Source organism: Anabrus simplex, chromosome 14 (assembly GCF_040414725.1).
Source record: "Anabrus simplex isolate iqAnaSimp1 chromosome 14, ASM4041472v1, whole genome shotgun sequence".
NCBI lineage: Eukaryota > Metazoa > Arthropoda > Insecta > Orthoptera > Tettigoniidae > Anabrus > Anabrus simplex.
The window spans coordinates 24,502,997-24,517,402 of NC_090278.1; the positions used below are offsets into that span (position 1 = coordinate 24,502,997).

At 42.2% G+C, this 14,406-nt stretch overlaps 1 protein-coding gene across 5 annotated transcripts in view; it reads left to right on the forward strand.

The window, feature by feature from the left end:
- The window catches only part of NaPi-III (Na[+]-dependent inorganic phosphate cotransporter type III), a 428,747-nt gene that overhangs the window by 282,697 nt on the left and 131,644 nt on the right, over window positions 1–14,406 (forward strand). For all 5 annotated transcript variants that reach the window (XM_067158237.2, XM_067158240.2, XM_067158241.2 and 2 more), the window contains one exon: window positions 7,178–7,485. The gene's annotated coding sequence lies outside the window, so the exon portion shown is untranslated. The remainder of the gene's footprint in view (window positions 1–7,177; window positions 7,486–14,406) is intronic.

A 14,406-nucleotide genomic window follows, 5' to 3' on the forward strand; every position in this document is an offset into this window, starting at 1 on the left:
GTGATGATGAAATGATGGACGACACATACACCCAGCCCTCGTGCCGGCGGAACCAATTATGGTTAAAATTCCCGTCCCTGCCGGGAATCGAACCCGGGGTCCCTGTGGCCAAAGGCCAGCATGCTAACCATTTAGTCACGGAGCCGGACAATTTAGGGGCTGCCTAGTTCAGATGGAAGAACTTGAGTTAGATTCTCCGCCACCAAGTCTAAAAGTTAACGAAACGAGATTTCCACTTGTGGAGCGGCAGATGGTCCTGAGGTTCTCTCAGCCTGCTCGAAAAATAAGTACGAAGTGTCTTTCTGGGAGGAAATGTCCCATGTAGCGCCGAGGTTACGGATAGAAGCCTTTCTCCAAGACCCTTCATGGTCTGTATGGAGATTGCTTTTCTTTTTAGCTTTTGTGTTTTAGCGAGGTATAGATACGTGTATTTTACTCAATTACAACTAGCCAAAGTGTACTTTCCACCTTTGAATTCGTACAGTAATCAATATCCCCGGACTAACTGGATTAATTTTGTTATTTATGTTACATGGACTGTGTTCCATGTCAACAACAGCTGTTCTTGTTCATATTGCGTTTCAGATTGTAAAGAGCTGCTCCGCCGGTCCAGGAAAATGATCGATAGAGAGTTTCGTGGTCTGCTTTCTTGACCCTTCTATTGATGGGTCTTCCAGGACATTGACTTCTAAAGCCCCTCAGAATTGTTCCCATTCATCGTTGTGCTATCAGGGCTTCTTTGAGTGGAATTAACACTTGAGGTAATACTCTTACGTTTTTAATTAAGGATGGCGGTTTTTAACCCTTTCTGCTCGACATTAAAATGACTGTTTTGAACTCGCGACTTTTCATCGTGGTTCGTTTCCTTCATGAAGAATTTGTCTAATTTTTACAACGAAGGCATGGCAGTATTCGGCGCTCTAGATCACAGAAGCTTTATACAGTATAACTCTCGAAAAATACAGATTTTGGACTGGTTTTTTTTTTTTTTTCTGTTCAGGACTTGAAATGTGTTAAGTTATTTGTTTCGGATACCAAGGGAGGTTCTTTTTTTTGTTTTTTTTTGTTTTTTTTTTGTTTTGCGTGGTTTCTGAAGGATGGAATGATACAATGCAAATAGTTTGTAATTCTGTGTATTTCTTATTGACACAATTTATGGTATGTAGAGTTAAAGCTTCCACGGTCTGTAATCTACTATTAATTTGAGATGTAGTTGTTAAAATGTTTTAAAATCATATTTGTTCGTGGCATCGACCTCTGTTGATCTTTTGCCACTACTTTCACCATAGATAGGAACCTGCGTGTGAGTGGAATTGCGGAAGTGTAGTGTTGAATGTGAGGAAAGGAACGTTAAGGACTACATATATACCGGCCAGGGATATTAATTATTTACAATTAAAAACCCCTGACCCGGCCGGGAATCGAGCCCGGGGCCGCCGGATGACAGGCGGACACTTTGCCGCCTACACGGTGCGGCCGGACGTTACAATTACTCATTCGGATGTTCATTCAGATCGAACGGCATACATTTCCCTGTGGGTGCGGGGCGGTACAATAACACCCATGGTATCCCCTGCCTGTTGTAAGAGGCGACTAAAAGGAGCTCCAGGGGCTTTGGAAATGTGGATTGATGACCACGAGGCCATCAGCTGAGTCCTGGCATTGCTTCCACTTGTGTTAGGCTCCTCACTTTCATCTGTCCTATCCGACGTGCATTGGTCAACTCTTGTTCTTTTCCGACCCCGACGATATTAGAGCACTCGTAGCCTAAGGAGTATTTCATCTTCACGTCCTTCGTGGCCCTTGCCGTTGTTTGGCCGATACCTTCATTTTTCGAAATGTCGGATCCCTATCTGATTAGGGTTATAGACGGGATGGTTGCCTAGTTGTACTTCCTCTTAAAACAATCACCAGCACCACTCGCTTGTTCGCTAAAGTTGAACTTATTTTTTTTCCAACAGCCATTGGCGAGAATTCTCAAACAGGAAGATTTGAACGAGTCTTACTTAAGATTTCGAAGTAATGAGCGAGACGCATTTCTTGTGAGTTTGAACGGATCTGCACGACGGGCTGTGTAGCGCTCAGACGGTAGTGCGCTGACCTTCTCAGCCCAAGTTGGTGACTCAATGTGATGGCATTTCAGGGAGCTCTAATACACCAGCTTCGGTTCTTTACACCTGCTGGCACTTAGCGCAACAGTGGTCTCAAGCTCTCATGGAAATTCAGTATTGTATTCACACGTGCCACATCTGCAGTCAGGTTCAACCAGTGTCGCAATCTGTGGGCGATATCGTTCACAAAAGCTCACTGGCGGTGGTCGAAAACAATTCACACGGGCGACACGCCAGTGATAGTGCTGCGAACCTCGCGCACACTTGCTCATTTCAGGCGTTCCCTTCGTTTCCAGCCGGTGATACGTATTTCCGCTCTAGTGCTGCTGCAAAATTGCGAACGACAGTGATACCTTCGGTACAGAATTGTTTACTGAAAGGTACCTGTGGGGTTATAAAACTGCTCCTTAGAACAACCGAATACGACCGGCAAAAGCTCCTGTTTTCTATAATAGAATGAATCCAGTAAGCTGTATTTCGATGACGCAGTCTTCGTCGACGTAACAAAAACCACAGCAATGCTTCCTCTTCGAAATCCATTTCAATACCGTATACTTACAGATGTAAAGTGGTTGGAAAGTTTGTGGTTGATACAAACTTCAAATAACCACAAAGGACCACGTAATTGTGGTTAAGAGTGGTTGATTGTAACCACAGTTAAACCACTCAAGAACCACAGTTTTTTAGTTACAAAGTGGTTCGTGTGAAGGCAGCCTTATATGGACTTCGGCTGATGAAACTTCCCAGTACCTCGGCGTCTCGGAAAATCGGAAAGGTAAAAAGGTAACGTAAAATTATTAATTGCCACATATCTAAACCGTGAACGCAGTGTGACAGAGCAGTGGAAGCTCACCAAGATCTGCATGTGAGGCATCAAGCAAATGTCAACATCCGAATCACTCGGCTAGAAACAGTCTACAAATTCGCCTACTTACGCATAATAGTCACTCATGACGACATGTCCGAGCTTGAATTGGAAACGCTGCAGCTGTGTTCCATCGACTGCAGCCAATCTGGATGGAATCTTCCATATCATTCAACATGAAATTGCGCCTTTACTCGGAGATTGTAAACCCAACATCTGCGGAATTTGGAAGAAGACAGCCAGATTCATTAGGAAGATGGACGTTTTACATCACCGTTGTAAAAAATCTGTTACATCGCTAATAAAATAATTTTGGTGTTGTTTGGTGTTGAGGACAGCACAACGACCAGTCTTCGAGCCGAAGGAATTAACCATTTAGGATTGAAATGCCCGACTTGGCCGTGAATCGAACCTGGGGCTTTTGCCTCCTCACTGGCCATTCAGCGAAGGAGGCGGGCGTAGGAATATTACAGAACGGCTGAAGTTATAAATTACTTGTTGGTTGTACTATTATAAGATTAGTCCTGGAAATTGAGGCATCACACATCAGTTTGACATGGATTCTGGCCCCCAGTTAATTCCTTATGTTTGTATTAATTCGCTTCAATTCATTTGCCATCTGTTTTCTAGGCATCGAAACTAAATCTAATCTCTCTCTGTCGGAGTCACGCACATGAAAGCTTCACGCCCCTTATATGATCCTTGGTTAAACCGACTGTTGGCCTCTTGGTTCATTTTTTACTTTCTTCTTTAGAATTAAGAGTGCAAGAATTAGAACAAGGACCATTGTTAAAATCGGTTGTGCTACTACGGAAGTCTGAAACGAGAATGAGTTGTGTTAACAGTTCGCAGTTCAAGTTTTTCATTCACTTGTAGACATTTCATTTTATTTTTCTTGGCGTGCACTTCCACCGTGGTGATCGTTAATGGATGCAGGACGAGTGTTGGTTGGTAATTGTTCGGCTGTCCTTTGAACGTCTAGTCTTGGTTCCAGTTCGGCCTTGACATAGATCTCTTCCTTACTAGAAGTCTGCTCTTTCAAACCATTTATTACTGTCACGTTGCGAAGATTTAGATCTCTCTAAGGAGCAAGCTGCAGAGTTGTCCTGCTTAGAGATTTACATAACCTGATCTACTTTCTTTTTCTACGTTCATTCATACAGTTCTTGATGTCGTAAGGCAATATTACGAATTATTGGCGCGTGAACAGTCTTTCTGTAGTAGCTATCGTATCCGTCGCTGAAGGTCAGTGTTCTTGAGATGGAACTAATCTTAGCCCGGTCGTGAGGTGGAAGATGGCATTAAAACAGCTGAGCTGCAATCAGCTGATACTTCAGCAAACTGTTGCGTGTCCAGTAAGCGAAATAGCATAACAGAATAGTTAAACGATGTGTAATCATAATTATAATTCGTACTGCTGCTGTTTTTTAAAATTCCGCTACTAATTGCCGGAGCTCCTGTGACATTAGGCCGCCCACGCAGCCAGTGCCCAGTGAGGCTAAATCTTATTGGTGCTATTGTCCGCCTTCGTAACGTAACGGTCCTTGGCTCTCAGTTCGATTGTCGGAATGGCAGGAGGACTGTGTGGTCCAAATGGTACATGCCTGAAAAGAGCTGCACCACCTCATGATGAGGACACGGGATTGTCCGACTCCATGGATAAATGGTTAGCATGCTGGCCTTTGGTTGAAGGGGCCCCGGGTTCGATTTCCGGTTGGATCGGGCATCTGAACTCTCATTAGTTAATTCCTCTCGCTCAGGGACTGGGTGTTTGTGTTATCTTCAGCATTAGAATTCATTTCAGGTAGGGCCTCGTCCTTACGACGCGCAGGTCGCCTTACGGCGTAAACTCGAAATGAAATGAAAGGAGGGAAAGAACAAGACCACTTAGGCCTTCCAGACCTTATTCCGTCGGGGTCGGGGAGGAGCCTGGCCCAGCGAGGGACCTCGTGCTTCCAAGTTTGGAACCCGCTGGGTTAACTTGATCAGTCCCCTTGCACGACAGACAGGGGAGCGCTACCACCACTCTCGTATTAGGGGTCGTGGCGAACAATTCTCGTCCCGTCATAGCTTGTGAATAATAGACTTTGGACATTGAAAATTTGAAGCAAAGATTTAAAAAATGAGGATGTAACTGTCGGTTCCGCTCTAGATGATTGTACCACAGGGGATGCCCTATTCTTAATCTGCGTCATATCTGCTTCTGAATGCAAATTCCTATCCACGATTTATCATAATTACGTACTCCATTTACCAGATATATCGAAACAGATGCTCGAGGTAGGATATATAACTCATCAGCCGTATGCTATGTTAGTTTGTTATTTATTTTTATGAATTAGCTTTTGGCCTATCGGCCATACAACTAGCTCGCTTGATGGGCATGATCGTTAAGGCCTGAAGAATTTAAGGTGTGACACCGTGATTAGCCGGTTCGAGTCCCCTTGGTGGAAAAAGACGCCGTCAGAATGTTGGCGGGCAGGGAACTCAGGTGGTGGTCTACCATTTCTAATCACTAGATTGCGTTAGTCTTCTCCAACAGGGTCGATCTTGTGTGCATATCATGAATATCGTTCTTCGTCCTCCACGAGGGCGTTTTCCCTCGTATTTTACCTTCCGAAATGTCAAACACATTCTTGTGTCGAAGCCAATGTCCCATCCAGTCTCTTCATAATCTTACTCAACGGCTGTCTCTTTTCTTGGACACTGTTCAGTACTTCAGTGTTTATCTTCTCCACCCAATTTATCCATTGCAGCTGACGCCATGGGAGTAGCGACATCGTAACGTGGTGCTCGAGATACTAGGGAGTACGTGGTAGTAACACCACATCTGTCTTCTAGCCTCGTAACACTCTTGGTTAACGTCCACTTACTTTACTTTTTACTTACTTATCCGGCGCTACAGCCCTGTGTGAGCCTTGGCCTCTTCTACTTCGATCCTGAGCGGCTGGTCTCCATGGGCGGATGTTCATTGCCCTCAGGTCGGCTTCACCTTCATCGCTCCATCTATTACGGGCCCTTTCTTGTCGCCGTCTTTTATTTATTCGGGATTTAACTACTTTTCTTGGCATTCGGTCTTCATTATTTCCACATGGCCAAGCCATCACAGTCTCTGTGCCTTAATAAATCTAACTATATCCTCCTGGTCTAATATGTTCTGTATTCCAGCATTTGTCCTTGTCCTACAACCATTCTGGTCTTGAATTGCGCCGTATGTTCGTCTAATGTTCTTTCTTTCAAATATTCTTAATTTATTTGCGTCATCAACTAAAAGGTTCCAGGCTTCTGAGCCATATGTCACTACAGGTCTAATAAGGGTCTTATATATTTTGAATTTTGTAGGTTTAGACAGTAGACTAGATTTAAACAGTGTGAGATTTGCATAATAGGCCCTGTTTCCAGCTTTCTATTATGTATCTCCTCACTTATTCTATCATTGTTTGTTAACATGGTTCCCAAATACTCAAAACTTCATACATTCACAAAACTATGCCCATTTATTGTCATATTATCTTGACTTCTTCTGCCCTCTATAAGTCACATGCATATACTTGGATTTACTGTCATTCACCTCCAATTCCATCCGTTTTCCTGCTTCCTCCATTTCGAGAAACATTTCCTTCAAATATCTACCATTCCTGGCCATTAAAACTACATCTGCATACGCACAAATTTGTTTAGATTTATATACAATATTTCTGGTATTCATAATTTTTTCAAGGACTTGGTTAATTGCCCGATTAAACAAAGTAGCTGCGAGTGCATCACCTTGTCCGACTCCGGTATTAAGAGCAAACTCGTTTCCACTTCTTCCATCCACCATCACCTTTGCCCTTACTTCTCCTAAAGTGATTCTGAACATCCTAATCAGTTTGTCTCAGCAACAGACCGAACATAAGATTTCATTACTATTTATGTAAAATGAGGGACATTGTTTTCTGACACAGAGGGGACTCTTTATCTCTAAAGGCTTGCTTTGCTATTTCTATTCGTGTTTTTATTTCAGTGTGACACTGAAGGTTTTCTGTTATGATCTGTGCTACCTGTGTACCTAATTCGAAATACAAACAAAAAATCAGGCATAAGTGAACAGACAGAATTATTATTAACTGGATCATACCAACCTCAGCATTTTTTTGTGCTAGAATAATTTCAAATTCAGCTTTGTACGCTATAATTGTTTTTTTTTTTTCTGTTCCAGATGAATTCTATGCTCGCCAATCTGTTGAGGTGTTATGCAGTCATGGCCGTGTGGTCCATCTCTTAGCAACGGCCCCCGTTAGTGTGACCTGCCAGTAGTCACCTCCTTCAACACCAGGGATCGTAAGCTGCCGTTCTTCTAACAGCAGCAACACTTAACCTCTCTCCTTTCTCAACATCCCTTATTACGGCACCTGGGCTGCGGAGTAGTTTGTTTTACAAATTATTTCTTTCTCTCGTTCATTTTTCCCTGTCCTGCCTCTAATACCCTGCCCTCTCTCTCTCTAGCCATCAAGTGGAATTTGTTCGGTAAGTGAGATTTGAAAATGGTTTTTATACTGCTGTTTTACTTAGTATACCATTTGTCGAAATGTGTCCTGACCAGGATGATGCTAACGTTGCATGATAACAGTCGCTATTTGATCAAAAGTATCCGAACACTTCCTTGCATACGCAAACTTGAGCCTGTATGTCGCAGTGATCCCTGTTCCTGTCCTAAAAAGGCTGCTAAGGGTCGATATTTCCCCCACTAAATTATCGAGAAAATCCCACAGGTAAATATTACTCCTACTCCTGGTTCATGGTGTGAGTCACTGTAGTCACGTATTAGTTCGTGAATCATGTGCAACGGCTGAGTGGCCTAGTAAGTGGTCCTGAAAGTCGGGATACCAGTTGCTATGGAATGGGAGTGGGCATCGCGAACATATTCTGAGTCATGACCCTCTTTGTGCTCAGGCAGCTAGGACTATACAATACACCGTGATCCCTAACCGGTTAGGAGAGATCCTCACTTGGACTATGTGCAAGTAGAGCAGCATTCTGCTTCGTGAATTTACAGAGCTCAGAACATCTTAAGGAAGCCTCGGACCTATGGGAGTAACAGAATCCCACTCCCATTTAACAGGCGAGGGACTCCTTGGAAACAACTTGGCGAATGAAATGGAATTCGATGGGGAACTATCAATATTAATGGGGCTTATGGAAGAAAGTAGAGTTGGCTGAGTCAGCAAAGAAGATGCATCTGGATGTGCTAGGAGTAAGTGATATTCGGGTAAGGGTAGATAACGAGGAAGAGGGAGATTATAAAGTGTACTTGACGGGTGTTAAATAGGGAAGGGCAGAGTCTGGGGTAGGGCTGTTCATCAGAAATACTATTGCATGCAACGTTTCTGTTAGGCACGTAAATGAGCGAATGATACGGGTAGATTTGGCAGTAGGAGGAATTATGTCAAGAATTGTCTCAGTGTATTCACCACGTGAGGGTGCAGATGGGGGATGAAGTTGACAAGTTTTATCAAGCATTGAGTGACATCATAGTCAGGGTCAACAGCAAGGATAGGATAGTGCTAATGGGCGATTTCAATACAAGAGTTGGAAATAGAACTGAAGGATACAACAAGGTGATTGGTAAATGTGGAGAAGATATGGAAGCTGATAGAAATGGGAAGAGTTTGCTGGACTTCTGTGCTGGTATGGGTTTAGCTGTTACGAATACATTCTTCAAGCATAAGGCTATTCACCGCTACACATGGGAGGCTAGGGGTACCAGATCCATAATAGACTATAGTATCTTAACCGACTTCGAATTCAGGAAATCTGTTAGGAATGAACGCGTTTTTCGGGGATTTTTTTCGATGAAACGGACCCCTATCTGATCTGTAGTGAACTAAGTATCTCCAGGCCTAGGGTAGAGAAAGTGAAATTTGTCTGCAACGAATAAGGGTAGAAAATCTCCAGGATGAGGAAATTAGACAGAAGTACATGGATATGATTAGTGAGAAGTTCCGAACAGTAGACAGTAAGCAGGTTCAGGATATAGAAAAAGAATGGGAGGCATACAGGGATGCTGTAGTAGAAACAGCATGTGTGTAAAAATGGGAAAAAGCTAACATCTTGGTGGAATGAAGTGAGAACAGCCTGTAAATGTAAAAAGGCTTATCAGTAATGGCTCCAAACAAGGGCTGATGCAGATGAAAGGAACAGAGCAAAACAAATAGTTGTTGAATCCAAAAAGAAGTTGTGGGAAGATTTCTGTAATAGCGTGGAAAGGCTAGGTCAAGCAGCAGGGGAAACCTTTCTGGACGGTAATATATTATCTTAGGAAGGGAGGGAAAAAGGAAATTAACAGCGTTTTTTGTAATTAGGTGAACTCATATAGATCCCAGGGAATCACTGGACGGGTGGAGGGAATATTTTTAACATCTTCTAAACGTTAAAGGAAATCTTCATGGTGGTGTCGTGAACGGAGCTCATGGGAAGGAGGGAAATGACGATGAAATTACGCTTCAGGAAGTGGAAAGGATGGTAAATAGTGGGAAGGCAGGGATGAAATGGCTTCATAGAGTAGTAAGATTAGCATGGAGTGTTGGTAATGTACCTTCAGATTGGACAAATGCTGTAATTGCAATTACACCTGTCTGTAAGCAAGGGAACAGGAAGGATTGCAACAACTATATAGGTATTTCATTGATTATACCAGGAAAAGTATTCATTGGAATCTTAAAAGGGAGGGTGCGATCAATGGTTGAGAGAAAGTTGGGTGAAAGTCAGTGGGCTTTCAGTCCACAGAGGGGCTGTCAGGATCAGATTTTCGGTATGCACCAGGTGAGTGAAAAACGCTACGAGAGGAATATGCAGTTGTGCGCGATTGGTAGATTTAGGGAAAGCATATGACAGGGTACCGAGGAACAAGATGTTTACCGTACTGGGGGGCTGTGGGATCATAGATTATTAAAATCAATCAAAGGCATTTATGTTGACAATTGGGCTGCAGTGAGAATTGATGGTAGAATGATTTCTTGGTTCAGGGTACTTACAGGGGTTAGACAAGGCTGTAATTTTTCACTTTTGTTGTTCGTAGTTTACATGGATTATCTGCTGAAAGGTATAAAGTGGCAGGGAGGGATTCAGTTATGTGGAAATGTAGTAAGCAGTCTGGTCTATGCTGACGACTTGGTCTTAATAGCAAATTGTGCCAAAAGCCTGCAGTCTAATATTTTGCAACTTGAACATAGGTGTAATGAGTATGGTATGAAAATTATCTTCTCGAAGATGTCAGTAGGTAAGAAAATTCAACAGAATTGAATGTCAGATTGGTGAACCTGGAACAGGTAGATAATATAAAGTATTTAGGTTGTGTGTTCTCCCAAGATGGTAATATAGTGAGATTGAATCAAGGTGCAGTGAGGCTAATGCAGTGAGCTAGCAGTTGCGATCAACAGTATTCTGTATGAGGGAAGTCAGCTCCCGGATGAAACTATCTTTACATCACTCTGTTTTAAGACCAACTTTGCTTTACGGGAACGAAAACTGGATGGACTCAGGATATCTCGTATGTTAGAAGTAACACACATGAAAGTCTGAATGATCGATGGTACAAACGGTGAGAACAATGGCAGGAGGGTAGTTGGAATGAGGAGATAAAGGCTAAGTTAGGAATGAACTCGATGGATGAAGCTCTATACATAAACCAGCTTCGGTGGTGGGGTCATGTGAGGTGAATGGAGCAGGATAGCTTACCTTGGAGAATAATGGACTCTTATGGAGGATAAGATGTTATGGAGGATAAGAGAAATAGAGGGAGACCAAGACGACGATGGTTAGAGTCGGTTTCTAACGATTTTAAAGATAAGAGGTATAGAACTAAATGAGGCCACAACACTAGTTGCAAATAGAGGATTGTGGCGACATTTAGTAAATTCACAGAGGCTTGCAGAGTGAACACTCAAAGGCATAACGGTCTATCATGATGTATGTATGTAAATATTAAACTCTATAATTAAATTTTAAATTGGACCCCTCATCACAAATATTTGACTGTCGCACGTGATGGTGTATGTCCCGTCTCCTAATGCAGGTTGGGAGATGAGTTGAGGTGAGATTATATGGCTTGTGTTTACGGCCGGATGCCCTTCCTGTCTCCAACCTCAGTTGAGGAGCTAATGATGATATGAATGGTGATAAATGAAATGAATAAATATGAACTGTCCCGGCATTTGTTTGGAAATGAAAATGGCAAACCACAGAAATCATTCTCAGGACAGCCGACGGTGGGGTTCGAACCCACGCGTTTCCGGTATGCAGAAGTTTGCTGCTTAGCCGTAGCGTGTTAACACGCGCGGTCTCTCAGCCCGGTGGTATCACACGTGATAGTAACGTCATTTTACTAATAGTTTAAAGAATGCGTTAAGCCAGAAACCATTGTTATATCCCCTCACACAGCTAAGAAACGGCCGGACTGAGTGGCTCATATGGTTGAGGCGTTGGCCTTCTGACATTAACTTGGCAGGTTCGATCTTGACTCTTTTTGGTGGTATTTGAAGGTGTTTAGATAAGTCAGCCTTGTGTCGGTGGATTTGCTGCCGTGTAAACGTACTCCTGCGGGACTAAATTCCGGCACCTCGGCGTCTCCGAAAACCGTAACAAAAAGTAGTTAGTGGGACGTAAAGCCATTATTATTATTATTATTATTATTATTATTATTATTATTAGTAGTAGTAGTAGTAGTAGTAGTAGTAGTAGTAGTAGTAGATCTAAAACTTCCCCCATCGCAGAAAAAAATATTAACTCATAAATGCCTCATCTATTCTTCCCATTCTCGCATACCCATGTCCTGCTATAGGTCCATTACCAATCACATCCAAAAGATTACAAGCCCAACCACACTGTTTGTGTTTTGCAGACAAAGGTTATTGAAATACTCCATGGTATAGTTAAAATTCCCTACTTCCTTGACTATGTAACTAAATCACACATGTGTATTGTAAAGTAGCACTAATCCACTCATTTCATAATTACGATAGTATGGCCTAGAACAAAGTGGCAAATTTCACTGTTCTGATGAAATATAAACTACAAAATCCTGGTGATTAATTTACATTAAATCACTGTTTTACTAATTTAATGTAGTACTTACCAGTAAATGCTATATAATTTTATAGGGGATCTTTCTTTAGAGAGGTACTGTTCATTCCCCTGCATCCCAGTTTTTTTCTGCCTTCACTGTGGCACATTGTATCTCTATGGTAGTATGTTAGTTAAGACTTATCACCACTTTATGGCAACCAGAGGTTGTATTCGCAAAAAAATCCATGATCTTCTAAAAATATTCTAATTAAAAATTATCTCTTTTACCACATACGTGGAAGAACTTGCACACAACACAGAAAAGAAAATATGTCGATTTGTTCGGTAAGTGAACTTTGAAAATGAATTTTGCTAATCTTGACGTGGATATGCTTTTGGGCTTGGAGGTCTATCTGGAATTTGCATAATCAGTTTTGCATGGACAGAAAACTAGCACCGCGGTAACCAGGCAACCAGTCTTCGTCATCTTCCTCGCATTATTACCGCGTGCCAGAACTCTGCCCGATATATACAATGCGTACAAATGGCGCCGTGTTTTAAACTAGTTTCCACTGTCTGACTCTTTGTTAGGCGTACCCCCAAAATCCAGCTATTTTACCTTCATACCCGCCAAAGTGCAAGTAGGTCTATATTGCGATTATACCAGAAATAAGTGTTGCTGGATGCCAAATAATATTAACGATCTTCTTCTTCCACACCTTGCGCAGAGTCCCTGCACGCGCGCGCACACACACACACACACACACACACACACACACACCCACCCACTGAGGCATGAAAGAATTGTGGCCCTTCCTGACACCACGGGTTTTTGAACTGAACACGGGGAATGAAAGTTCGGTAGCCGGGATGACAGGCAAGCAGCTAAGCAGATTCACCATCCTGGTCCCCAATAATAACAGCAGTGTATTGCAAATATCGTCGGTGGGCAAGTGAAACCTCGTAACTCCTTCGGAGTAAATTTTACAGAAGCAGCTCGAAACTGAGAGATGAGCAGTGGCCGAAGAATTGTTCCTGCCATTTTTAGTGCGTAATAATAGCCCAATTATTCGACGATTGGAGCAGCGAGGCAAGCCATCAGAAGGTAGATGGAGAAACGTGGTTTTCTCATGAGTGGAATTACGAGGTTTTCATTGCCTAGCAACGTTATATATTATTAATTCAACAATTGCTATTGCAGTATCTAAAATACTACTGAAAAAAATTGAAATGAATGAGTGGGTTTCGAAAAAAGATTGAAAAGAGCAGTGCAGCTAAAGTGAGCATTTTTATATACCTACCTAATCAATGCCATGAATGGGCTTGTTTTTTTAAAGCTAGAAGTTCTGTGTGGGTGTACTGATGTTGGAGACTGTAAGTATGAGGCCTAGTTCAGGAAGCGATTCCTGCGTTTGTTTTTTTATAGTTGACAGCACTGAAGCTTTGTTCACACAGATAAAATGAAAGAAGTTTGGAAAAGCAATGCCACTCAGTTCTTTGAATTATTTGCGAGCTGAAGTCCAAAAGGATGATTTCAGTGAACTCTCAACAGATATTGCAATAAAATCCTATTTTAGTTTGAGTGGAAGTTCAATCATCTGAACTGCCTTTAACAGATTTGCTACCCAGTCGTCAGTATTTCAGAAAGATGGATCAAATTGTATTTTATAATTCCAGCCACAGTATCACTAATAACTTCATTTTGCTCGGTGAAATACGGTAAAATTTCCATCTTCGATACATTCAACCCCGAACGGAACTTTAGTCTGGATACCATTAACCTTGCCCTGTGTCTCGATTACATATTTATCAAACCCATGTTGTGCTGTTTCGATTCATCCGAACTCCTCTTGTGGGTGAATGTGCATGTCGTATGTGGCTAGTAAGCATTGAACAACGAAAGAATCTGCATTAGCTCTCGCGTCTTGTAAGTCCAAAAACATATCCATGATTCTGTGCTTTTCCGTGTAGCGGAGAAATTTACATATATACAGTGACATACATAATTATTCGGACACGTTAATTTTAGCCTTTGCTACACACTGGCCCTATGTTTCAAAGAAAATATTGTACACACAAACTATTTCCTGACAGAACCCAGTTTGACAGATTCAACACGGCCCTTCATAAATCAAATAAATCCAAGAAAGAGAATGTTCTTTGCCAAAGAGCATGTTAGATAATGAGTGGTGGAATGACGTTATATTTGCTGATGAGAGTAAATTCAACATATTTCAGTCTGATGAGAGGATAACAGTTTGGCGGCGTCATAATACTGAGCTTCAAGATAAAAATCTGAAAGCAGCTGTGAAGGATGGCGGTGGACATGTGATAGTGTGGGGGTGCTTGTCGACGAATGGAGGGGTTAATTGGTTTTCATTGAGG